The 26,877-nt window shown below is 46.6% G+C and overlaps 1 pseudogene; it reads left to right on the top strand.

Annotated features, from left to right (window-relative positions):
• The first annotated feature begins 12,088 nt into the window (after positions 1 to 12,088).
• Positions 12,089 to 12,189, top strand: LOC114817627 (annotated as a pseudogene).
• Positions 12,190 to 26,877: the final 14,688 nt, after the last annotated feature.

Raw genomic sequence — 26,877 nt, 5'->3', positions numbered from 1 at the left:
CTAATCATAACACTAAGTCCAAATCTTCAGGGTTGCCTGTCTGGGGGCCTGTGGAGGGGAGCACTGTCAGCCCCAAGATTGGTGCTCAACCTGTAATTTTTGTTCAGGGTGAAAAAGTGCCCTGATGCTAACCCTGGCCCTAAACCTAATTCCAACTCTACCCCTACCATTACCCTTACGCCTACCCCAAAACGAAACCTTCACCCTAATTCTAAATCTAAACATAACACTAACCCTAACCTAACTCTAGACCTGAGGTTAACCACAAACTTAGCACTATACCTAATGCTATCATTAACCCTAGGTTTAACCCGAACCCTAATGCTAAGCCTAACCTTAACCCTAAACTTCATTGTGAACCTAGCCCTGGGCCTAGCCCAAGTCCTAGCCCTCACCCTAACTTTAACTCTAACCCAAACTCTAACCCTAACCCAATTTGCCCTAACCCTAACCTTAACACAAACCATAAAGGTAAAATTAATCCTCAGCCTGAGTCTAATCGTAACCCTAAGCACTAATCTTAACTGTAACCCTAGTCCCAACCCTAACCATAGCATTAGCCCTAAACTTGGCCTTATACCTAACCGTAACCTCAATCATAAGCTTCATTCTAACCCTAACCCTACCCCTCAGCCAAGCCCTAAACCCTTAGCCTAACCAAAGCCCAAACCCTAAAACAGTCTACCCAGAAACCTAACCTCATCCCTAATCCTATTCCAAGGCCTAGCCCTAATCCTAACTCTAAAATTAACACTGGGCCTAGTAGTAAATCTAATGGTAACCCTCACCCAACCCTAACTCTAGTTCCAAACTTAACCCTAACCGTAAAAATAGCTCTAGTGTGAACCCCAACCCTTATCCTAACCCTAATCCTACCCTTAGACCTAGCCCTAACCCTAGATTGGCCTTAGACCTAATACTAATCATACCCCTAACACAAATTCTAACCATCACCCTAAACCTAGCTATAAACCTAACCCTAACTCTAGCCCTAGACATATTCCTAAACCTAATTCTAGCCCCAACCCTAATCCCAAACTAATCTTAATCTTAGCCCTAAAGTTAACACTAACCATAATACTAAGACTCAACCTAACCCAAAAACTAAACCCTACCCCAAAACCTAGCCCTAGTCTGAATCCTGACACTAACCCGAACACAAACACAAACCTCATACCTCACTTTAGCCAAGCCCTAGGCCTAGCCTAAACCCTCGCCATACCCTAGCCCTGCTCTTACCCTTCAGTTGACAACTAACCATAACATCAACACTGGACTCTCACCACAACCTAAACTCCAAGCCTAACCCTATTTCTACACCCAATCTTAGCCTTAGGCTTAGCTGTAAACCTAATCATAACCCCAGTTTTAGGCTCAGCCTCAAGTCTAAAACTAATCATAACACCAACTCAGTCCCTAACATGAACCCTAAACTTAACCCTACTCTAAATCCAAACATAAGCCTATCCCCGAAACCTTGCTGCCTAGGTCTAACCTGCTCCTGGCACTAACCATGAAACCAAACCTAAACCCAATCCTAAACATCCTAAATCCTAAACATCCTAAACATCCAATCTTAAGCAACCCCAACCCGAACCCTGAGCCTAAACCTAACCCTAATTTTAGCTCTCACGTTATCCTTTACTGAACCTTAATCCTAATGGTAACTTTCACCCTAACCCTACCCCTAGGCCTAGCCTTAAGCCTCCCACTAACCCTAACCCTACCTATTCATCATCATAAGAATAATGATTAAAAAACTGTTAAGCTCTTACTCTGGGCCACGCAATGTTCGAAGCTCTGGAATAGATAGAAGGGCATCAAGTTGGACACTGTCATTATCTCACTTAGGGATGACTGTCTTGATCCCCATATTACAGATGAGGTAATTGAGGCATGGAGAAGTTAAGTGAGTTGTCCAAAATCACAGAGTGGACTTGTGGCAAGATATCTCTAACAAGAACCCTACCCCTATACTGAGCTTTAACCCTTTACACTAACCTTAACCCTAAGCCTAACTCTTCCCTTCAAATTAACCCTAGCACTATTGCTAACCCTAAACCAAACCCTGGAATTTAGCTCCAACCTTAGTCGTAACCCCAATCTTAACCCTAATCCCAGCCCTAGCCATAATCCCTAACCCAGACCTTATTCCAAAACCTAACTGCAACATTGACCGAAACCTTGGATTTAGGCCTAGGCTTTGCCCTAACTCTAACCCTAACCCTAACCCTAACCAGCTCTCTGCTCCTCCTCCCCTCCCCATTGCCCCTACTCCCTCCTTCTGCTCAACACCCTTCTCCTCCCCACAGGAGTTGAATATATTTCTACATATATATTGCTCTATTCATTTCATTAATGATGTGCATTCATCTATGGTTCTATTCATCTATTTTGATGGTAGCCTGTCTACTTGCTTTGTTTTGTTGTCTGTCTCCCCATTCTAGACTGTGTGCCCATTGTTGGGTAGGAATTGTCTCTGTTGCCAAATTGTACTTTCCAAGCGCATAATACAGTACTCTGCACACAGTAAGTGCTCAGTAAATACGATTGAATGAATGAATAATCCTAGCCATAAATCACAAAATAACACTCTAATTTAAAAATAACCCTACTACTAATCCTAACTAGACCTGACTTGGGCATTAGCCCTAGTTGTCCTCTTAGCCCTAACTTTAAAGCTAACCTTCACACTAACAAAGAACACCAATTACTAACCCTAGTGCTAACCTGAAACCTAAACCTTACCCTAGCTCTAAACCAAACCTTAACCCTACCCCTAATGCTTGCCCTGACCCTAGCCATAACCCTAACCCTAACCCCAATTCTCAACCTAACCCTAGCCCTAAACCTACACCTAAGTCTAACGCTAACCCTAACTCTTTGGCCTTCGGAAGTGTGTCTGAATGTGCGTGTGTGGGGGCTCTTCCAGTTCCAAGAATGTCATTCAATCTCAAACTGTCCCAGAACAAGAAATTGCCCTCAACAGGACCACAACCCTAAAGTTCACCTGACCCAATGCTAACAAGAGCAATAACCTTAACTCTAACCCTAAAGCCCTAAATCCTGGCCCTAGGCCAAGTGCTGACCTTAATCAGAACCTTAAACCTAACCCTAAAACTAACCTTAAGCTTCAACCTTATCCTAGTCCTTGCCCTAGCCCTACCCCTAACCCTAAGCCTAACTCCCAGAAATGGGTCTATGGCCCTGTGTCCATGGAAATTTTCACCTCCAAGTATGTCTCTGCAATTGTAATTCTTCCAGGACAAAAAATTAACCTAATCTTACCCTTGGGCCTAAACCTAACACCAAATTACCCTAACCCTAAACTTCACCCCAACTTTAAACCTAACCCTAACACTAACTGACTCTAATCTTAGCCCTAACTTTAAAATTAAGTCTAAATCCTCAGGGCGGCTTGTCTGGCTGCCTGTGGAGAGGGGACCTTTCAGCTCCAAGAATTGTGTTCAACCTGTAACTCTTGTTAAGGTGACAATTTACCCTGAAGCTAACCCTGTCCCTAAACCTAATTCCAACTCTACCCCTACTGCATCTCCTCCAAGAGACCTTCCCAGACTAAGCCCCACTTTTCCTCATCTCCTATTCCTTTCTGCATCGCTCTGATTGGGTCCCTTTGCTCTTCCCCCCTCTCAGCCCCAAAGCACTTCTATACATATCTGTAATTTTATTTATTTGTATTGATATCTGTCTCCCCCATTGTAACTGTGAGCTCATTTTGGGCAGGGAATGTCCCCGTTTGCTATTGTATTGTATGTACTTTCCCAAGTGCTTAGTATAGTGCTCTTGCTCTGCGTATAGTAAGCCCTCAAGGAATAGGAAGGAAGGCAGGTAGGCAGGCAGGCAGGCAGGCAGGCAGGCAGGAAGGCAGGCAGGAAGGCAGGAAGGCAGGAAGGCAGGCAGGAAGGAAGGAAGGAAAGAAGGAAGGAAGGAAGGAAGGAAGGAAGGAAGGAAGGAAGGAAGGAAGGAAGGAAGGAAGGAAGGAAGGAAGGAAGGAAGGAAGGAAGGAAGGAAGGAAGGAAGGAAGGAAGGAAGAAAGATGCTCGCTTCCATGTGACTGGCCATCTGACCTATCAGGCCCTGCATTTCCCTATCTCTTGGTCGATCTAGTCCAACAGTTTTTGTCTGGGATCTGGGACCACCCCTCCACCACTCCGAATTTGGGTCAGATGATCCACCTCTTTGATCCAGTGAGTTGCTGTAAGATCAGAGTCCCCGCCATGTGCATCCAATGCGTCTGACATGCAAAGATCATGCAACGCAATTTCCAGCCACTCTCGCAACAGCTCCTTTCTGCACACTTTCCAACCTTGGGCTTTTCCCTTGTGGACTTCCCAGGCAGTGGCCCACATGGTTGCACTTTTAAAAGAGGGCCATGAGTCCGTATGAATAAGCAGCAGATCTGGCCAATAACTCCACCATGTGGGCAGACCCTTAGAATTCCTCAGTGATTCCTTGTCCCATGGATGGGGACAGGGTTGCTGCTTGCACCATCCACTGGCCATTTTCCCAGTAAGCACTGGCTTCAGTAAACCAAATTTGGTTCCACGTTTGGGTATCTCGAAGCTGCATGACTGTGGTGCCTTCTGGATCTCTTGATCCAGGGAAATGACAGGTGGCCATCTGGGGTATAGTACAGCCACTTCGGGGTATAGTACAGCCACCTCTGTCCAGTTTCTAGGGGCCATATACATGACCATCTTCTAGATGGTTGCGGTGTTGACGACTCCTGGGGGCACAGGAGTGGCCTCCCAAACTTGCTTCAAGATGAGACGGGGCAAAGTGCAGCTCAATTTCCTATTCCACCATGATGGCTTCAGTAGCCCAAAGGGCCTCGTATGTGGTAGTGATCATTTTTCCCCAGAGGGAATAGTAACTCTGAGCTCCTTTGCATCTCAACGATCTGAACATGATCAGGATTTGTATCTGTGGCGAATTCCCTTACCATGGGCCATACTACCACGAAGCAGCGTGGCTCAGTGGAAAGAGCACGGGCTTTGGAGTCAGGGCTCATGAGTTCGAATCCCAGCTCTGCCACTTGTCGCCTGTGTGACTGTGGGCGAGTCACTTCACTTCTCTGTGCCTCAGTTCCCTCATCTGTAAAATGGGGATTAAGACTGTGAGCCCCACGTGGGACAACCTGATTCCCCTATGTCTACCCCAGCCCTTAGAACAGTGCTCGGCACATAGTAAGCGCTTAACAAATACCAACATTATTATTATTACCCTCTGGTGGTTCCAACCCTGACGTGTAAGACAAGTGGTCTTTCCCTAGCAAGGGGTCTGAGGGCTCCGTATTGTGCATGGCTTGGATGATCTCCTGCAGGGCTACCTTGTGCATCTCCCTCCATTCCCACTGGGCATCTTTCTTGAGCAGGGAGAATGAAGGCTGGGCCCAAATCACGAATCCTGGGGCCTGGTGCCTCCAAAATACCAACATTCCTAGGGCTGACTGGAGGTCGTCCTTACAGGCAGGGCTTGGTACTGTTGCTAGGGTGGTGATATTGGTTTCTGGTACTACTCTTGGCCCCTTTTTCATGATAGGCCCAGAAACTATGTTGGGCCAGTACTTGGATCTTCCCTGGGGATATGTCCAGGTCTTCCAAGTGTTTGATGATTGCTTTCATGGCTGTTGCCACTGGTTCCTGTTCATGTTCCCCAGCCAAGATATTATTTGTGTGCTGGAGGATGGTAACGCCAGCTGACAGTGGACCCAATCCGATTCTTGGGCCAGTGCCTCGTGCATGATGTGCTTGGATCCCTGGGGCAAGTACATAAAGATGTACTGTCACCCCTCCCAAGTATAGGCAAGCATATCCTGATCCCATTCCTGGTCCTGGAGTGGGACCATGAAGAACATGTCTTTCACATCGATGGATGCCATCCATGTTGGGGATAGGACTTCCATCTTGCTGAGAATTTCCTCCATGGAAGGGACAGCAGCATGTAACAGTCCAGTCTGGGTGTTCAGGGACCTATAGTCCAGGGACCGATAGTCCACCGTCAGCCACCAGGCCCCATCTGACTTCTGTGCCGACCACACCAGTGAATTGAATGGAGTGTTTGCTGACCGCACTAGTCTCCTTGCCAACAAGTCCTTCAACAGTTTGGTCACAGCAGCACGAGCCGTGGGGGAATTCGGTACTGGCAAATATCGGTGATGGTGAAAGGTGGTAGTAATGGTGCTCTCTTCATCAATAAAGACCTGGTCCCTCCAAGTCTGCTCTGTCTCTGTCTTTCCTCATGGTCAAAGCCAGAGTCCATACCCCATCATCGGGGTTCAGCTGGGTCTATACAAGGATGTCCATTTCAAGCAATGAAATCTACCCGACTGCTAGTGTAGTTGAGGCATCTCCTCCCGGCAGTGTCAGGGATACTTAGACCAAGTCACATTTCATGACCTGTCCCAAGACCACAGATACCAGAATGTGTCCTTCTAACCATCGAAGCCTCTCAGCATCACTCTCGGTTATCATCAAAATTTGAGCCCCCAGATCCACGATGAAGACAGCCCACCACTTCCCTGCTACCCTAAGAACCTCCTCGGGACTGAGTTTGGAGAGTTCCTATCCTGAACCACTGGGGGAAGCTAGCATTTGGACAGGGCAACTGGGATTAGATTTAGAGTAGGGGTTAGGGTTTAGTCTCTTCCCCCTTCCCCAAAGCCACCTCTCCACCCCCACCCCAGTTTCCCCTGAGACTCTTTTGCTACAACTGTTGGAGGATCTGGGTAGATAATCCATCTAATTAGTCCTCTGTGAATCCTGCTTCCAGGAGGTAGTTCCAGAGCTGGTACTGGAAGGTAACTCGAGGTCAGTCTCCATTTTGTGGGCTGAGTCCACCGTTGGGTTGAGGCCGGTCCTTCTGGGCTTCCCGTGTTCCATCCCTGTCTGGAATCTGGGCCAAAACTTTCAGAACTGTTGAGATCTGATCCATGGTATCAGATCCAAAATGGGGTTATAGATCACCCAATCCTCAGGCTCCCAAACATGAGGAGCAACCCCACTTGCTCCCTTATGGCCTCCAATGCCAGGACTAAGAATCTAGTGCCCCCTGCCCCCGCCCAGGGGGCCACTTGCTGGGTGAGCTTACGAAGACCTCATCTGTTACCCTCTGAACCATTGGATCTGTCCCACTCAGATTGTCATTCAGAACACTCTCTATTGCTAGCTTTCCTAGCAGTCTTTCGAGATCCTCCAGGGTGGCCTCCCTCTCGGTGAAACCTTCCCTCTCCTCTTGGGAAATGCCCATACCAGACCCAGGGCTACCTCCCATAGCGAGAATACAGGACCCATTCCCGTTGGGGCCACATTCTCCTTTCATATACCACTTGGAGATCTTTGGCTTCCTCGGGCATAGTCACTATGGCACCCCTTCACCACAGCCCATAGCACTACTCTATTCAACTCTCCAATGGGGATTTCCATTACTTCTTTTGGGGGTCAGTGAGCTCCCCTCTGGGAAAGCAAGTATACCTCTGTCACCTTCTCTCGTGGTCACCGGACTGGGTCATTGCCCTGTCAGGGGGAAGGGCTGTTGTCAGCTCTTCCTCAATGACTGAGTTCAGCTTTACTAGGTGAGGGGGGTGGGAGATAAGGGTAGAGAGAGGATTAAGATTGGCAGTAGGGTTAGGGCCAAATTTAGGTTTAGGGTTAGGATTAGGGTTAGGACTAGGACTCTGGGATGGGTAAAGATTAGTGTTAGGGTGAGGGTTAAGGCTAAGGATAGGATTAGGTTTAGGGTTAGGGCTAGGACTAGGGTTAGAGTTAGAGTTGGGTTAGAATAGGATTGGGGTTTGGGATGGTTTTAGGGTTAGGGTAAAGGGCTAGGGCTAGGATTCCTATTAGGGTTAGAGTTGGGGTTCAAGTTAATGTTAGGACTAAGGCTAATACTCTTCAGAGGGAAAGGATTAGGGTTCAGGTTAGTGTAGAGGGTAGGGGTAGGGGAAGGTAGACTTAGACTTAGGGTTAGGACTTTAAGGGTTAGGGCTGACTTTAAGGCTAGGGCATGGGGTAGGGCTGGGGTAAGGTTTAGCACTATGCTTAGCGTTAGGGTTAGAGTGAGATTAAGGGGCTAGATCTAGTGTTAAGGTTAAAGTTAGGGTTAAGGTTATGGTTAGGGCTAGTGTTAGGATTGAGTTAAGAATTAAGGTTAGGGTTAGTGTAAACAATAATAACAATAATAATAATAATTATGGTATTTGTTAAGCGCTTAACTATGTGCCAGGCACTGTACTAAGTGCTGGGGTGGATACAAACAGATGGAGTTGGACACAGTCCCTATCCCACATGGGGCTCACAGTCTTAATCCCCATTTTACAGATGAGGTAACTGAGGCCCAGGGAAGCTAAATGACTTGTCCAAAGTCACACAGCTGACAAGTGGCAGAGTTGGGATTAGAATCCATGACCTTTGACTCCCAAGCCCGGGCTCTTTCCACTGAGTAAAGTTTAGAATTTAGCTAGGGTTAGGATTAAATTTAGGGTTAGGATTAGGGGTAGGTTTAGGGTTGGGGCTATGGTTAGGGATAGGGCTTGGGTCAGGTTTTGGATTCTATTTATGGTTAGGTTTAGGGGTAAATTTAGGGTTAGGATGATGATTAGGATTGGGGTTAGGTTTATGATTAGGGTTAGAGTTGGGGTAGTGTTAGGGCTGGGCTAGTGTTAGGATTGGGGTTAAGAATTAAGTTTAGGGTTAGAGTAAAGTTTAGGGCTTGGTTAAGGTTGGGATTAAATTTACTCTTACGGGTAGGGGTTAGGGTTACGGTTATGGTTAGGGTTAGTGTTTCAGTCAGTGTGAAACAAGAGCTCCTGTAAGGGTTAGGTAACAATAATAATAATAATAATCAGGGTATTTCTTAAGCACTTACTATGTGCCAGGCACTGCACTAAGTGCTGGGGTAGATAGGAGATAATCATGTTAAACATAATCAGTGTCCCACAGGGGGCTCCAGGTCTCCATCCCCATTTTCCAGATGAGGGAACTGAGGCCAAGAGTAGTGAAGTGACTTGGACAAGATCACCCAGCAGACCAGTGGAGGAGCTGGGATTAGAACCCACAACCTTCTGATTCCCAGGGCCAGGCTCTAGCCACTAGGGTAAGGATAGGCTTAGGGTTAGGGGTAGGTCTAGTTGTAGGGCTACGGTTATGGTTAGGGTTACGCTTAGGGTTAGGATAATAATTAGGTTTAGGATTGAAGATGTGGTTAAATTTGGGGTTAGGGTTTTGGATAGTATTGGGATTGGTGGTAAGAGCAAAGACTAGATCTAGGGCTAGAGTTAGGGTTAGATTTATGGCTAGGTTTAGGGTGATGGTTAGGATTTGTGTTAGGCGTAAGGTTAGCGTTAGGGCTAGGGTCAGGTCGAGGGCTAGTGTTAGGGCTAAGAGTAGGATTAGGCTTAAATAGAGGGTGAAGGATAGCCCTAGGGCTAAATTTAGGTTTAGGGCTAAGGTTTGAGCTAGAGTTAGGGTTGGGTGAGAGTTACCATTAGATTAATTGCTAGGCATAGTGCTAATTTTAGAGTTAGGAATAGGGTTAGAGTTAAGCCTTGGAAGAGGATTAGGGACAGGGTTAGGTTTACATGTAGGTTTAGGGTTTGAGTTTGGGTTTTGGTAAGAGTTAGGGTTAAGAGCTAGGGCTGAGCGGTAGGGTTGGGGTTAGGATGAGGGTTAGGGTTAAGGTTACGGTAAAGGATAGGGCCAAGTTTAGGGGTAATGCTATGATTAGGGTTGGGGCTAGGCTTACAGTTAGGGTTAGTGTTAAGGGTTAGGATTATTCTCAGGTTGAGGATTAACGTTAGGGTTAGGGTTTGGGTTAGGGTTAGGGTTAAGATTAGGGATAGTGCAAATTGGATTAGGGTCAGAATTCAGGTTAGGGTTAAATTTAGGACTCGGGCTAGGCCCAAGGCTAGGCCTAGGCCTAGGTGAAGTTTAGGGTCATGGTTAGGATTAGGTTTAGTGTTAGGGCCAAGCCTAGGGTTAATGATAGGATTAGACCTAGTGCTAGGGTTGGGGTCAACGTTAGATTTAGAGTTAGAATAGGGTTAGGGCAAAGGCTATGGTTACCATTGGGGTTAGGACTAGCCTTATGGTTAGGGTTAGGGTTATATTCAGATTTAGGATTAGGGTGAAGGTTTGGTTTAGGGGTAGGGATAGGGGTAGGAGTAGAGTTGGGATTAGGTTTAGGACCAAGTTGGCATCAGGGCAATTTGTTGCCTTGAAAAAGATTTACAGGTTGAGCACCATTCTTGGGGGTGAATGTTCCCCCCTCCACAGACCCCCAGACATGCAGCCCTGAGGTTTTGGACTTAGTTTTAAGGTTAGGGTTAACATTAGTTACTTAGTGTTAGGGTTAGGTTTAAAGGTAGGATGAAGTTTAGGGTTAGGGTTAGGCATAGGCATAGGTTTGGTTAGGTTAATTTTTTGCCCTGGAAGAGATAGTTTGAGAGACATACTTGCGGCTGAAAAGTTCCACGGACACAGGGCACCAGACCCATTTCTGGGAGTAAAGGTTAGGAGTCAAGATTAGGGTTAGGGTTTGGGCTAGGGCTAGGGTCAGGTTGATGCTTAAGGTTAGTTTTAGGGTTAGGTTTATGGTCTGGTTAAGGTCAGTGCTTGGTATAGGGCCAGGGTTTAGGGTTAGAGTTAGGGTAATTGCCATTGTTAGCGGTGGGTCAGGTTCACTTTAGGGTTGTGGTTCTGAAGAGGGTTAAGGCAATTTCTTGCCCTGGGAGAAATTGAAATTGAATGACATCCTTGGGGCTGGAAGAGCCAACTCACACATATCTCCAGATACACTTCCGGAGGCCGGAGAGTGAGGTTTAGGGTTAGACTTAGGTGTAGGTTTAGGGCTAGAATTAGGTTTAAAATGTGTAGTATGACTAGGATTAGGGTTAGGGTTTGGGCTAGGGTTACAGTTGGGATCAGGGCATTTTGTAGCTTTGGTGTAGTTTCTGGGGATGGATCCCCCTTCTACTTCCCCCCAGCTCTCAACTCTCTCCTCTACTTTTCCATCCTTCCCAGCAGTATCCTTAGAGAAGATCTCCTCCCTCCTCGCAAGTGCCACCCCCTTCACCTGTGCATCAGAACCCATTCCCGCTCACCTTATAAAATCTATCACCCCTTCCCTTCTCCCCTCCTTAACTTCTATCTTGAACCACTCACTCTCCAACAGCTTCTTCCCCTCTGCCTTCAAACATGCCCATGTCTCCCCCATCCTAAAAAAAACCCTTTTGACCCCACTTCTCCTTCCAGTTATCGTCCTATCTCCCTCCTGCCCATCCTTTCCATACTCCTAGAACGAGTCATCTACACTCACTGCCTCACTTTCGAGTGAGAGGAGAGGATGGAAGCCAAATTGGAGGGGGTGCAGGAGAGAGTTGGAGTTGAGGAACTCCACTCCATCGAAACTGACCTCTCAAAGATCACCAAAGACCTCTTTTTTCCAAATTCAATGGCTCCTACTCTATCCTAATCCTCCTCGACCTCTCAGCTGCCCTTGACACTGTCGACCAACCCCTTCTCCTCATCACTTTATCTAACCTTGGCTTCACGGCCTCCATCCTCTCCTGGTTCTCCTCTTATCTCTCTGGTTTTTTATTCTCGGTCTCTTTTGTGGGCTCCTCCTACCCCTCCCATCCACTAACGGTAGGGGTTCCTCAAGGGTCAGTCCTTGGCCCTCTTCTGTTCTCCATCTATACTCACTCCCTTGGTGAACTCATTCTTTCTCAAGGGTTCAACTGTCATCTCTACACAGATGATGCACAAATCTACAGCTCCTCCCCTGTTCTCTCCCCCTCCCTCCAGGCTCATATCTCCTCCTGCCTCCAGGACATCTCCACCTAGTTGTCTTCCTGCCACCTAAAACTCAACATGTCCAAGACTGAGCTCCTTATCTTCCCTCCCAAACCCTGTCCTTGCCCTGACTTCCCTGTCACTGTGGAGAGCACTACCATCCTTCCTGTCTCACAGGCCCGCAACCTTGGTGTCATCTGTGACTCTGCTCTCTCATTCACCCCACACATCCAATCCGTCACCAAAAGATGCTGGTCTCACCTTCACAATATCGCCAAGATCTGTTCGACAGCACATATACTAAAATTGGAATGATACAGAGATTAGCATGGCCCTGCGCAAGGATGACACGCAAATTCGTGAAGCGTTCCATATTTTTTACTTAGAGCTCACCTCCTTCAAGAGGCCTTCCTGGACTGAGCTTCCCCTTCTCCCTCTGCTCCCTCTGCTCTCCCTCAACCCCCCCTTCACCTCCCCTCAGCTAAGCCCTCTTTTCCCCCCTTTCCCTCTGCTCTTCCCACTCTCCCTTCCCCTCCCCTCAGCACTGTGCTCGTTCGCTCAAATGTATATATTTTCATTACCCTATTTATTTTGTTAATGAGATGTACATCACCTTGCTTCTATTTATTGCTATTGTTTTTGTCTGTCTGTCTCCCCCGATTAGACTGCAAGCCCGTCAGTGGGCAGGGACTGTCTCTATCTGTTACCGACTTGTACGTTCCAAGCGCTTAGTACAGTGCTCTGCACATAGTAAGAGCTCAATAAATACTATTGAATGAATGAATCTGCCCTTTCCTCTCCATCCAAACTGCTACCTTGCTGGTAAAATCTCTCATAATATCCTGACTGGATTATTGCAACAGCCTCCTCTCAGATCTTCCATCCTCCTGTCTCTCCCTGCTCCAGTCTATTCTTCATTCTGTTGTCTGGATCATCTTTTCACAGAAACGCTCAGGGCATGTCACTCCCCTCCTCAAAAACCTTCAGTGGTTGTCTATCAACCTTCACATAAAACAAAAACTCCTCACTCTTGGCTTCAAAGCTCTCCATCGCCTAACCCCCTCCTAACTCACCTCTCTTTTCCTCTCCATCGCCTAACCCCCTCCTAACTCACCTCTCTTTTCTCCTTCTACATCCCACCCGGTACACTCCACTCTTCTGCTGCTAACCCCCTCATGATTCCTTGTTCACACCTGTCCCACCATCAACCCCTGGCCCACGTCCTACCACTGACCTAGAATGTCCTCCCTCCTCACATCTGCCAAAGTAACTCTCTTCCCTTCTTCAAAACCCTACTGAGAGTTCACCTCCTCCAGGAAGCCTTCCCAGACCGAGCCCTCCCTTTCCCTCTGCTCCTCCTCCCGTCCCCATTCCCCCTGCTCCCTCACTCTGCTCTTCCCCCTTCCACTCCCCACAACACTAGTGCATATTTGTATATATTATTTATTTCTCTAATTATTTTGTTAATGATGTGTATATATCTATGATTCTATTTATCTTGATGATATTGATGCCAGACTACTTGTTTTGGTTTACTTTGTTTTGTTGTCTGCCTCCTCCATTTAGACTGTGAGCCCGTTGTTGGGCAGGGATTGCCTCTATTTGTTGCTGAATTGTACATTCCAAGCATTTAGTACAGTGATTTGCACACAGTAAGTGACCAATACATACAACTGAATGAATGAATGAATAATTAATGTTCTTTGTTAGTGTGAATGTTAGCTTTAAAGTTAGGGTTAAGGGGACAACTAGGGCTAATGTCCAAGTCAGGTCTAGTTAGGATTGGGAGTAGGGTTATTTTTAAGTTAGAGTGTTATTGTGTGATTTATGGCTAGGATTATTCATTCATTCAATCGTATTTACTGAGCATTTACTGTGTGCAGAGCACTGTACTAAGTGCTTGGAAAGAACAATTTAGCAACTGAGACAATTCTTACCCAACAATAGGCTCACAGTCTAGAAGGGGGAGACAGACAACAAAACAAAGGAAGTAGGCAGCCATCATTACCATCAAAATAGTTGAATAGATTCATAGACAAATGCACATCATCAATAAAATAAATAGAGCAATATATACGTAGAAATATCTACAAGTGCTGTGGGGAGGAGAAGGGCGTAGAGCAGAGGGAGGGAGTAGGGGCAATGGGGAGGGGAGGAGGAGCAGAGAGCTGATTAGGGTTAGGGTTAGGATCAGAGTTAGGGCAAAACCTAGGCCCAAATCTAGGATTACAGTCAACGTTGCGGTTAGGTCTTGGAATAAGATTTAGGGTCAGGGGTTATAGCTAGTGCTGGGATTAGGGTTAAGATTGGGGTTATGACTAGAGTTGGAGCTAAATTTCGGGTTTGGTTTAGGGTTGGCAGTAGGGCTACGGCTAATTTGAAGGGAAGGGTTAGGTTTAGGGTTAGGTTACTGTAAAGGGTTAAGTCTCAGTGTATGGGTAGGGTTCATGTTAGCGATCTCTTGCCACAAGTCCACTCTGTGATTTTGATCAAATCACTTAACTTCTCTGTGCCTCAATTACCTCATCTGTAATGTGGGGATGAAGATAGAGATCTCTATGTGAGACATTGTGTCCAATCTGATCCCCTTGTACCAGCTGCAGCACTTTGGCCAGTACTTGGCCCAGAGTAATCGCTTAACAAATACCACAGTTTTTTTATCATTATTCTTATGATGATGGATAGATAGGGTTAGGGTTAGTGGGAGGCTTAAGGCTAAGCTTAAGGCTAAGGTTAGGGTGAGAGTTACCATTAGGGTTAAGGTTCGTCAAAGGAAAATGTTAGGTTAGGTTTTGGGTCAGAGTTCAGGTTGGGATTAAGATCAGAATTGGGTTTAGGTTTGGGTTTATGGATAGGGCCAGGATCAGGTTAGACCTAGGCCGCAAGGATACAGGGATAGACTTCCAATTGGATTTAGAATGGGGTTAGAGTTAGGGTTTGGGTGAGTGTTATGGTTAATTGTAGACTTGAGATTAGGCCTAGGGCTAAAGTTATGGTTAGGTTTAGGGCTAAATCTAGGGCTAAGATTGGGTATAGAGATAGGGTTAGTCTTGCAGTTTAGGTTATGGAGAGGGTCTAGGGTTGGTGTTATGGTTAGTTGTAGACTGAAGGCTAAGGGTAGGGAAAAGGTTAGGCCAAGGGAAAAGGTTAGGCCAGGGGGAATGGTTAGTCTTTGGGAAAAAGTTAGCCTAGGAGTAAAAATTGGGTTAGGGGAAAAGCTTAGGGTAGGGGAATGGGTTAGGCTATGGGAAAAGGTAAGGCAAGGGGAAAGATTTAAACCATAGAAAAGGTTATGCTAGGGGAAAATGTTAGGTCAGGGGAAAAGGATAGGCTAGAGGAAAGGTTAGTCGAGGGGGAAGGTTAGGGTATGGGAAAAGCGTAGGCTAGGAGTAAAAGTTAGGTTAGGGGAAAATCTTAGCCTAGGGGAAAGAGTTAGGCTAGTGGACAAGGGGCAAAAGGTTGGGTTAGGGGAAAGGTTTAGGATAGGGGAAAAGGTTAGGTGGGGAAAATGTTAGGTCACGGGAAAAGGTTGGGCCAAGTAAAAAGGTTAGGCTAGGGGAAAAGTTTTGGCAAGGGGAAAGATTAGGTTGGGGAAAGGTTAGATTAGGGAAAAACATTAGGCCGGGGAAAAGGTTAGGCCAGGGAGAAGGTTAGGCTAGGGGAAAAGGTTAGGCTAGGGGAAAAGGTTAGAATATGAGAAATGGTTAGGTTAGGGGAAAGGCTTAGGCTAGGGTTAAAGGTAAGGCTAGGGAAAAGTTTAGGCTAAAGGAAAACATTAGACTAAGGGAAAATGTTAAGCTAGTGGAAAATGTCAGGCTAAGGGAAAACGTTAGGCCAGTGGAAAAGTACAGGCTAGAGGAAAAGGTTAGGATGGGGGAAAACATTAGACTAAGGGAAAATGTTAGGATAAGGGAAAAGGTTAGGCCAGGAGAAAAGGATAGGCCAGGGTGAAAGTTTAGGTTAGGGAAAAGGTTGGGCCGGGGAAAAGATTAGGCTGGGGGAAAGGTTTAAGCTAGGAGAAAGGTTAGGTCAGGGGAAAGTTTAGGATATGGGAAAAGGAAAGGCTACGTGTAAAGGTTTGGTTAGGGGAAAAGCTTAGGCTAGTGGAAAGGGCTAGACAAAAGGGAAGAGGTTAGGCTGGGGAAAGGTTAGGGTATGTGAAAGGTTATTCTAAGGGAATAGGTTAGATCAGGGGAAAAGGTTAGGCCTTGGGAAAAGGTTAGGTCAGGGGAAAGGATAGATCAGGGGAGAAGGTTAAGTCAGGGGAAAAGGTTATACTAGGGCATAGTTTAGGCCGGGGAAAAGATTAGGCCCAGGAAAAAGGTTAGGCTAGGGAAAAAGGTTAGGCCAGGGAAAAACTTATGCCAGGGGAAAAGGTTAGGTCAGGGAAAAGGATAGACCAAGGGAAAAGGTTAGTCTAGGCAAAAACGTTAGGCTAGGGGAAAGGTTAGGCATAGGGGTCAGGTGAGGCTATGGAAAAAGGTTAGGACAGGGGAAAAGATTAGTCTAGGGAAAACATTAGTCTAAGGGAAAAGGTTAGGCTAGGGGAATAGCCTAGGCCAGGGGAAAATGTTGGGTTTAGAGAAAACGTTAGGCTAAGGGAATAGGATAGGCTAAGGGAAAAGGTTAGGCTAGGGGAAAAGGTTAGGCTAGGGGTCAAGTTAGGCTATGGGAAAAGGTGAGGCCGGGGGAAAGGTTAGGAATGGACAAAATGTTAAGTCAGGGAAATGGATAGGCCAAGGGAAAAGGCTAGGCTAGGCAAAAACGTTAGTCAAGGGGAAAGGTTAGGGTAGGGGAAAAAGTTAATCCAGGGGAAAAGGTTATGCTAGGGAAAAGGTTAGGCCAGAGGGAAAAGTTTAGGCAAGGGGAAAAATTAAGGCTAGGGCAAAAGATTAGGCAAGGGAATAGGTTAGGGTAGGGGAAAAGGTTAGGTGAGGAAATAGGTTAGGGTAGGGGAAAAGGTTGGGTGAGGGTAAATATTAGGCTAGGGGAAAGATAGGTTAGGGGAAAATATTAGGCCAGGGGAGAATGTTGGAGTAGGGGAAAAGTTTAGACTAGGGGGAAATGTTAGGTTGGAGAGAAGGTTAGGCCAGGGAAAAAGGTTAGGCCTGGGAAAGGTTAGGCCAGGGAAAAGCTTAGGCCAGGGGAAAAGGTTAGGCCAGGGGAAATGTTTAGGCCCACGAAAAAGGTTAGGGTAGGGGAAAAGGTCAGACTATGGGAAAGAATAGGCAAGGGGAAGGTTAAGCTAGAGGAACACATTAGGCTAGGGGAAAGGTTAAACCAAGGGAAAAGGTTGGACCAGGGGAAATGTTTAGGCTCAGAGAAAAGGTTAGGCTAGGGGAAAAGGTTAGGCTAGGGGAAAGGTTAGGCTAGGGGAAAAGGATAGGCTAGAGTAAAATGTTAGGCTACGATAAAGGTTAGGCTAGGGGTCAAGTTAGGCAATGAGAAAAGGTGAGGCCAGGGGAAGAGGTTAGGCTAGGGGAAAAGGTTAGGCTGGGGGAAAAGCTTAGGCCAGGGGAAAAGGTTAGGCCAGGGGAAAAGATCAGGCTGGGAAAAAGTTTAGGCCAGGATAAATGATAGGCCAGGGGAAATTTTAGGCCTGGGGAACAGGTTAGGCCAGGGGAAAAGGTAAGGCTAGGGGAAAAGGATATGCCAGGGGAAGATGTTAGGCTTGGGGGAGAGGTTAGGCTAGGGGAATAGGCTGCTAGGAAAAAATGCTAGGCAAGGGGTATAGGTTAAACCAGGGGAAAATGGTAGGCGAGGGGAAAAATTTAGGCTAGGGGAAAAGTTAAGGCTAGGGGAAATGTTTAGGCCAGGGAGATGTTTAGGCTAGAGGGAAAAGTTAGGCTAGATGAAGAGTTTAGGTTAGGGGAAAGAGTGGCCTAGGGGAAAGGTTAGGTTAGGGGAAAATGTTAGGCTAGGTGAAAGATTTAGGTGAGGGGAAAAGGTTAGGCCAGGGAGAAGGTATAGCCAGGGGAAAAGGTTAGTCCAGGGGAAAAGGTTACTCTAGGGAAAAAGGTTAAGCTAGGGGAAAAGGTTAGGCTAAGGCATATGGTTAGGCCATGGGAAAAGTTTAGGCCACGGGAAAAGGTCAGGCCATGAGAAAAAGATATCAGTGAAAGGGTTAATCTCGAAGAAATGATTAGGTTAGGGGAAAAGGTTAGTCTATGGCAAATGGTTAGGTGAGGGGAAAGGTTAGGCTAGGGGAAAAGGTTAAGCCAGGGGAAACCATTAGGCCAGGGGAAATCGTTAGGTCAGGGAAAATTTTAGGTCAGGGAAAATCTTTGGCCAGCGGAAAAGCTTAGGCCAGGGGAAAAAGTTAGCCCAGGGAAAACATTAGGCTACTGGAAAGGGTCAGGTTAGGGGAAAAGGTCAGGCTTTGGGGAAAAGGGTAAGACAGGGAAAAAGGTTAAGATAGGGGAAATAGCTAGGCTAGGGGACAAGGTTAGGCTATGGGAAATGGTTAGGGGATAGGTTAGGCTAGGGGAAAGGTTAGGCATGGGCAAAGGACAGGCTACGGGAAAAGGTTAGGCAACCTTTAAAGATTAGGTTAGGGGAAAAGCTTAGTTTAGGAGAAAGCGTTAGGGTAACAGAAAGGTTGGGCTAGGGGAAAAGGTTAGGCTAGGCGAAAGGGCAAGGCTAGGGGAAAAGATTAGGCTATGGGAAAATGTTAGGCTATGGGAAAAGGTTAGGCAAGGGGAAAGGTTTTACCCAGGTAAAGGTTACTGTTTGGGAAAAGGTTTGCCCAGGGGAAAAGTTTAGGCTCTAGGAAAGGTTAGATTACATGTGAAGATTAGGTTAGGGGAGTTAACTGAGGCTAGGAGACAAGGTTAGGCTGGGGGAAATGGTTAGGCTATGGTAAATGGTTAGGCTAGGGTAAAAGGTTAGGCCAGGGGAAATGGTTCGGCCAGGGGAAAGGTTAGGCAAATGGAAAATGTTAGACTAGGGGAAAAGGTTAGGCCAGAAAGAAAGTTGGGCTTAATGTAAATGTTAGGTTAGGTGAAAAGGTTAGGCTAGAGGAAAGAGTTAGATGGGGGAAAGTTTAAGCTAGGGAAAAAGGCTAAATCTGGGAAAAAGGTAAGGCTAGGGGATTAGACTGTAAGCCCGTCAAAGGGCAGGGACTGTATCTGTTACCGATTTGTACATTCCAAGCACTTAGTACAATGCTCTGCACATAGTAAGCACTCAATAAATACTATTGAATGAATTAATTAATTAATTAATGAAAAGGTTAGGCTAGGGGAAAGATTAGACTAGGGGAAATGTCAGGCTAGGGGAAATGGGTAGGCCGGGGATAAGGTTAGGCCAGGGGAAATGTTTAGGTTATGGGAAAAGGTTAGGCCAGAGGAAATGGTCAGGCCAGGGGAAAAGGTTAGACCGGGGAACAGCTTAGGCCAGGGGAAAAGGTTAAGTCAGGAAGAAGCTTGGGGTTGATATAAATGTTAGTTAGGAGAAAGGGTTAGGCTAGGGGAAAGAGTTAGGCAGGGGGAAAAATTTAGGCTAAGGGAAAAGGCTAAGCCTGGAGAAAAGGGGAAAAGGTTAGGCTAGGGGAAAGATTAGACTAGGGGAAACATTAGGCTAGGGTAAAAGGCTAGGGTAGGGGAAAGGTTAGACTTGGGGAAATGTTAGGCTAGGGGAAAAGGGTAGGCTAAGGGAAAAGGGTAGGCCGGGGAGAAGGTTAGGCTGGGGAAAAGTTTAGGCCGGGGAAAAGGTTAGGCCAGGGGGAAAGGGTTAGACTATGGTAAATGGTTAGGCTAGGGTAAAAGGCTAGGGAAGGGAAAAAGGTTAGATCAGGGGAAAAGGTTAGGCAAGGGGAAAATCTTAGGCTAAGGAAAATATTAGGCTGGGCGAAAGGTTTGGCAAGGAGAAAACATTAGGCCAAGGTAGAAGATTATGGGAGGGGGAAAAGTTTGGCCAAAGAGAAAGGTTAGGCTATGGGAAAAGGTTAGGCTGGGGAAAAGCTAGGTCAGGGAAAAAAACATTAGGCCAAAGGAAAAGGTTAGGCCGGGGAAAAGGGTAGGCCAGGGAAAAAGGGTAGGCCACGGGAAGAGGTTAGTATAAGGGATAAAGTTAGGCCAGGGAAAAAGGTAAGACTATGGGAAAAGGATAGGCTAGGGGAAAATATTTGGCTCAAGGAAAAGGTTAGGCAAGGGGAAAAAGTTAGGCTAGGAGAAAACATTAGGCTAGGGGAAAGGTAGTCCAGAGGAACGGTTAGGCTAGGGGAAAAGGTTACTGTAGGGGAAAAGGTAGGGCTAGGGGATAAGGTTAAACTATGGGGAAAGGTTAGGCCATGGAAAAGCTAGGCCAGGGGAAAACGTTAGGCTAGGGGAAACGGTTAGGCCAGGGGACAAGGATGGGTTCGGACAATAGGTTAGGCTAGGGGAAAAGGTTAGGCTAGGGGAAACATTAGGCCTGGGGAGAGGTTTAGGCTAGGGCAAAAGGGTAGGCTAGGGGAAAAAAGTAGGCTGGGGAAAAGGTAGATCAGGGGAAAAGGTTAGGCCAGGGGAAAAGCTTAGGCCAGTGGAAAAGGGTTGGACACGGGAAAAGGTAAGGCTAGGGGAAAGGGTTAGGCTAGGGGAAAGATTAGGCTAAGAGAGAGTTTAGGCTAAGGGAAAACATTAGACTAGGGGAAAGGTTTATGCTCGAGGAAAAAGTTAGCCTAGGGAAAAGGCTAGGCCAGGGATAAAGTTAGCCCGGGGGAAAAGTAAGACTAGGTGAAAAGGTAAGGCTAGGGGAAACATTAGGGTGGGGAAAAGCTTAGGCCAGGAGAAAAAGGTAAGCCAGGGCAAAAGGGAATGCCAGGGGAAAAGGTTAGGCCACGGGAAATGGTTAGACCAGGGAGAAAGTGAGGCCAGGGAAAAGGTAAGGCTAGGGGAAAATGTTAGCCTCGGGGAAAACGTTAAGCTCAGGGAAAAGGTTAGGCAAAGGGAAAAGGTTAGGCTAGGAGAAACTGTTAGGTTAGGGGAAAAGGTTAGGCCAGGGGAAAGGTTAAAGTCAGGGGAAAGCTTAGGCCAGGAGAAAGGATAGGCCAGGAGAAAAGATTAGGCCAGGGGAAAATGTTAGGAAAGGGAAAAGTTTAGGTCAGAAGAACAGGCTAGGCTAGGAGAAAAGTTTAAGCCCGAGAAAAGGTTATGTTAGGAAGAAAAGGTTTAGCTATGGGAAAGGTTTAGGCCAGGGAAAATGGTTAGGCCAGGGGAAAAGATAGTATCAGGGGAAAGGTTTAGGCTAGGTGAAAAGGATAGGCCAGGGGAAAAGGTAGGGCCGGGGAAAAGGTTGAGCCATGAGAAAGGTTTGGGCCACGGGAAATGTTTGGGCCATGGGAAAAGGTTAAGCTAAGGCTAAACATTAAGCTAAGGGAATGTTTAGGCTAGAGGAAAAGGTTAGACTGGGGAAAAGGTTAGGCCAGGGAGAAAGTTAGGTCAGGGCAAAAGGTAAGGCTAGGAGAAAAGGTAAGCCTAGGGGAAAAGGTTAGGTTAGGGGAAAAACTAGACTAGGAGAAAGATTAGACTAGGGGAAAGATTAGACTAGGGGAAAACATTAGGTTAAGGGAAAAGCTTAGGCCAAGGGAAAAGGTTGGGCCACAGGAAGAGGGTAGGCTAAGGGAAAAATTTAGGCCAGGGAGAAAGTTAGGCCAGGGGAAAAGTAAAGGCTACAGGAAAAATGTTAAACTCAGGGAAAACATTAAGCTCAGGGAAAAGGTTAGGCAAGAAGAAAAGGTTAAACTAGGAGAAACCGTTAGGCTAGGGGAAAGATTAGACTATGGGAAAGATTAGGCTAGGGGGAAAAGTTAGGCCAGGGGAAAAGTTTAACCCAGGAAAAAACATAAGCAGGGGAAAGGGTTAGGCCAGGGGAAAAGGATACGCCAGGGGAAAAGGATAGGCCAGGGGAAAAGGTTATGACAGGAAAAATCTTAGGCCAGGGGAAAAGGTTATGCCAGGGGAAAGGTTTAAGCCTTGGAAAAGGTTATATTGGGGGAAAGGTTAGGCTAGGGGAAAAGATTAGGCCAGGGAAAAGCTTAGGCCGGGTAAAAGGTTGGGCCATGAGATAAGGTTGGACCACGGGAAAAGGTCAGGCTAGGGGAAAAGGTTAGGCTAAGGGAGAGGTTAAGCTAAGGGAAAACATTAGGCTAGGGGAAAAGTTTAGGCTAGGGGAAAAGGTTAGGCCAGGGAGAAAGTTAGGCCAGGAGAAAAGGTAAGGCTAGGGGAAAAGGTAAGTCTATGGGAAAAGGTTAGGTTAGGGGAAAGATTAGACTAGGGGAAAGAATAGCCTAGGGGAAAGATTAGACTAGGGGAAAATGTTAGGCTAGGGGAAAAGCTTAGGCCAAGGGCAAAGGTTGGGCTACGGGAAGAAAGAAGGCTAATAGAAAAATTTAGGCCAGGGAGAAAGTTAGGCCAGGGGAAAAGATAAGGCTACGGGAAAACATTAGGTTCAGGGAAAACATTAAGTTTAGGGAAAAGGTTAGGCAAGGGGGAAAGGTTAGGCTAGGAGAAAACGTTAGGCTGGGTAAAGTGTAGACTATGGGAAAGATTAGGCTAGGGGAAAAAGTTAGGCTGGGGAAAGGTTTAAGCCAGGGAAAAGCTTAGGCCAGGGGAAAAGGTTAGGCTGAGGAAAAGGAAATGCTAGGGGAAAATATTTGGCTCAGCAAAAAGGTTAGGCAAGGATAAAAGGTTAGGTCAGGGGAAAAGGTTAAGCCAGGGGAAAAGGTTAGGCCAGGATTAAAGGGTAAGTTAGGTGAAAAGGTTAGCCCACATAAAAAGGTTAGGCAAGGGGAAACGATTAGGCTAGAGGAAAGATTAGGCTAGGCGAAAAGTTCAGCAAGGGGAAAACATTAGTCCAGGGGAAAAGGTTACGGTAGGGGAAAAGGTTAAGCTAGGGGAAACGGTTAGGCACGTTGAAAAGGTTAGGCCAGACAAAAGGTTAGGCTAGGGGAAAAGGTTAGGCCAGGGAGAAGGTTGGGCTAGTTCTACATGTTAGGTTAAGGGAAACGGTTAGGCTCTAGGAAAGGTTAGGCTAGGTGTAAATGTTAGGTTAGGGAAAAAGTTGAGGCTAGGGGATAAGGTTAGGCCAGGGGAAAGGCTAGGTCAGAGGTAAAGTTTTGGCCTGGGGAAAAGGTTTGGCCTGTGGAAAAGGTTAGGCTTTAGAAAATGGTTAGGCTAGGGGAATAGGTTAGGCAAGGGGAAAAGGTTAGGCTGGGGAAAAGGTTAGACCATGGGAAAAGGTTAAGATAGGGGTAATGGTTACGCTAGGGGAAAGATTAGGCTAGGCGAAAGGTTCGTCAAGGTGAAAACATTAGGCCAGAGTTAAAGGTTATGGTATGGGAAAAGATTAGGTTATGTGAAAAGGTTACACCGGGGAAAAGCTAGCCCAGAAAAAAACATTAGTCCAGGGGAAAAGGTTAGGCCAGGGCAAAAGCTTAGGCCAGGGGAAAAGGTTAGGCTAGGGATAAAGATTAAGCCAGAGAATAAATTAGGCCAGGGAAAAGATAAGACTAGGGGAAAAGGATAGGCTAGGGGAAAAAGTTAGGTTAGGAGAAAACATTAGGCTAAGGTAAAGGAAGTCCAGAGGAACGGTTAGGCTAGGGGAAAAGGTTATGGTACGGGAAAAGGTATGGCTTTACCTTAGGTCGGGGAGAAACTAGGCTGGGGGAAAACGTTAGGGTAGGTGAAAATGTTAGGCCAGGAGAAAAGCTTAGGCCAGGGAAAAAGGTTAGGCCCAGACAAAAGGTTAGGCTAGGGTAAAAGGTTAGGCCAAGGAGAAGTTTGGCCTTGTGTAAATTTTAGGTTAGGGGAAAAGGTTAGGGTAGGGGAAAGAGTTAGGCAAGGGGAAAAGATAGGTTAAGGGAAAAGGCTAGGCCTGGGAAAATCATAAGGTTAGGGGAAAAGGTTAGGCTAGGGGAAACTTTAGGCTAGGGAAAACATTAGGCTAGAGGAGAAGTTTAGGGTAGGGGAGAAGGGTAGGCTGGGGGAAAAAGGTAGCTCAGGGGAAAAGGGTAGGTCGGGGTAAAGGTAAGGCCAGGGGAAAAGGTAAGGCCAGGGGAAAATGTTAGGCCAGGGGAAAAGCCTAGACCAGGGGAAAAGGTTAGGCCACAGGAAAATGTTAGGTAAGGGAAAAGGTTAGGCCAGGGGAAATGGTAAGGCTAGGGGAAAAGGTTAGACTAAGGGAAAACATTAGGCTCGGGGAAAAGTGTAAGCTAGGAGAAAAACTTGTGCTAAGGGAAAAAGTTAGGCTAGGCAAAAAAGGCTAGACCTGGGGAAAAGATTCAGCCGGGGAAAAGGTTGGTCTAGGTGCAAATGTTAGGATGGGGAAAAGGTTAGGCTAGGTGAAAGAATTAGGCAGGGGAATAGGTTAGACTAGGGGAAAAGGTTCTGCTAGGGGAAAAGGTTAGGCTAGGGGAAAGATTAGACTATGGGAAATGATAGATTAGGGGAAAACAGTTGGCTAGGGGAAAAGTTTAGGCCAGGGGAAAAGGGTAGGCCAGGGCAAAAGGTTAGGCCAGAAGAAGACGTTAGGCTATGGGAAAGGGTTCGGCCAGGGAGAAAATTAGGTCAAGGGAAAAGGTTAGCCCAGAGAAAAAGATTAGGACAGGGGAAATGGTTAGGCTAGGGGAAAGGTTAGTCAAGGGAAAAGGTTAGTCTAGGGGAAAGATTAGACTATAGGAAACAGTTTAGGGGAAAACATTAGGCCAGGGGAAAAGGTTAGCCCACGGGATGAGGTTAGGCTAGGGGAAAGGTTTAGGCCAGAGAGAAACTTAGGCCAGTGGAAAAGGTAGGCCAGGGGAAAAGGTTATGACAGGGAAAAGCCAGAGGGGGAAAGTGTTAGGCCAGGGGAAAAGTTTAAGCCTGGGAAAAGGTTATGGTAGGGGAAAATGTTTGGCTAGGGGACATGTTTAGGCCAAAGGAAAAGGTAGAGCCGGGGAAAAGATTAGGCTGGGGAAAAGATTAGACTAGGGGATAAGGTTAGGCCAGGGGAAAAAATTAGACCAGGGGAAAAGCTTAGGTGAGTGAAAAAGGTTGGGTCCCAGGAAACGGTTGAGCTAGGGGAAAGGTTAGGCCAGGGAAAGGGAAAACATTAGGCCAGGGAAAAAGGTTACGGTAGGGGAAAAGGTTTGACTAGGGGAATAGGTTAGGTTATGGGAAAAGGTTAGGACGGAGAAAAGCTAGGCCTGGGGAAAACGTTAGTCCAGGGGTAATGGTTAGGCCAGAAGAAAAGCTTAGGCCAGGAGAAAAGCTTAGGCCACGGAAAAGCTTAGGCCAGGGGAAATAGGCCCATTGAAAAGATTAAACCCAGACAAAAGGTTAGTCTAGGGGAAAAGGTTAGGCCAGGGAGAAGGTTGGGCTAGTTGTACATGTTAGGTTAGAGGAAAAAGTTAGGCTCTAGGAAAGGTTAGGCTAGGTATAAATGTTAGTTTAGGGAAAAAGCTTAGGCTAGGGGAAAAGGTTAGGCCAGGGGAAAGTTTAGGTCAGGGGAAAAGGTTTGCTCTAGGGAAAAGGTTAGAGAATGGGAAAAGGTTAAGGGGTAATGGTTATGCTACGGGAAAGATTGGACTAAGGAAAGGTTAATCTAAGGGAAAATGTTAAGCTAGGAGAAAATGTTAGGCTAAGGGAAAATGTTAGACCAGGGGAAAAGGTTAAGCAAGGGATAATGGCTAGGCTAGGGGAAAGATTAGGTTAGGTGAAAGTTTCAGCAAGGGAAAACATTAGGCCAGGAGAAAAGGTTAGGCTAGGGGAAAGAGTTAGGCAGAGGGAAAATGTTAGGCTAGGGGTAAAGGTTAGGCTAGGGGAAGGATTAGACTAGGGGAAACAGGCTAGGGGAAAACATTAGGCTAGGGGAAAAGTTTAATCAAAGGAAAAGGTTAGGCTAGGGGAAAACAGGGGAAAAGGTTAGGCTGGGGTAAAGCTTAGGCTAGGGGAAAAAGGTTAGGCCGGGAAAAAGCTTAGGCCAGGGGAAAAAGTTAGACTAGATGAAAAGGTTAGGCCATGGGAAAAGGTAAGACTAGGGGAAAAGGTTAGGCCAGAGGAAACACTTAAGCCAGGGGAAAGGGTTAGGCCAGGGGAAATGGTTAGGCCAGAGGAAAAGGTTGGGCTTGGTGTAAATGTTAGGTTAAGGGACAAGGTTAGCTATGGGAAAGATTAGACTAGGGGAAACATTAGGCTGGGGAAAACATTAGGCTAGGGGAGAAGTTTAGGCTAGAGGAAAAGGGTAGGGTAGGGATAAGCTTAGGCCAGAGGAAAAGCTTGGACCAGGGGAAAAGATAAGGCTAGGTGAAAAGGTTACTCTAGGGAAAGAGGTTAAGCTAGGGGAAATGGTTAGGCTAAGGGATAAGGTTAAGCTGGGAAAAGGCTTAGGCCAGGGGAAAAGGTTAGGCCATGGGAAAAGGTTATCAGTGAAAAGGTTAAGCTAGGAGAAATAGACTAGAGGATAAGGTTAGGCTAGGGGAAAGTTTAGGCTAGAGGAAAGGTTAGGCTCCAGGAAAAGGTTAGGCAACATTTAAAGTTTGAGTTAGGGGAAAAGGTTAGGTTAGGAGAACGTGTTAGGCTAGCGGAAAGGTTGGGTTAGGGGAAAAGGTTAGAATAGGGGCAAAGTTAAGGCTTGGGGAAAAGGTTAGGCTAGGTGAAAAGGCTAGACTAGGGGAAAAGGTTAGGCTATGGGAAAAGATTAGGCAAGGGGAAAAGTTTAAGGTGGGGTAATGGTTACAGTATGGGAAGAAGTTTGGCCAGGGGAAAAAGTTAGGCTAGGGGAAAAGGTCATTGCAGGAGAAAGATTAAGCTAGGGGAAAGGTTGGTCTGCGGGAAATGGTTAGGATAGGGTAAAGTGTTACGCCAGGGGAAAAAAGTTAAGCTAGGGGTAAAGGTAAGGCTAGGGGGATAGGTAATGCTAGGGGAAAGATTAGGCTGGGGAAAAGATTAGGCTGGGGTGAGGTTAGGCTATGGGAAAGGGTTAGACAAGGTGAAAACGTTAGGCTAGGGGAAAGGGTTAGGCAAGGGGAAAAGGTTAGGCCGGGGAATAGCTTCGGTCAGGGGAAAAGGTTAGGAAGGGGAAAAGGATAGGCCAAGGGAAAATGTTAGGC

Source organism: Ornithorhynchus anatinus, chromosome 16, assembly GCF_004115215.2.
Source record: "Ornithorhynchus anatinus isolate Pmale09 chromosome 16, mOrnAna1.pri.v4, whole genome shotgun sequence".
In the NCBI taxonomy this organism is placed as follows: Eukaryota; Metazoa; Chordata; class Mammalia; order Monotremata; family Ornithorhynchidae; genus Ornithorhynchus; species Ornithorhynchus anatinus.
Note: the sequence above shows the minus strand (reverse complement) of the source record. Positions and strands in the feature narration are given on the sequence as shown.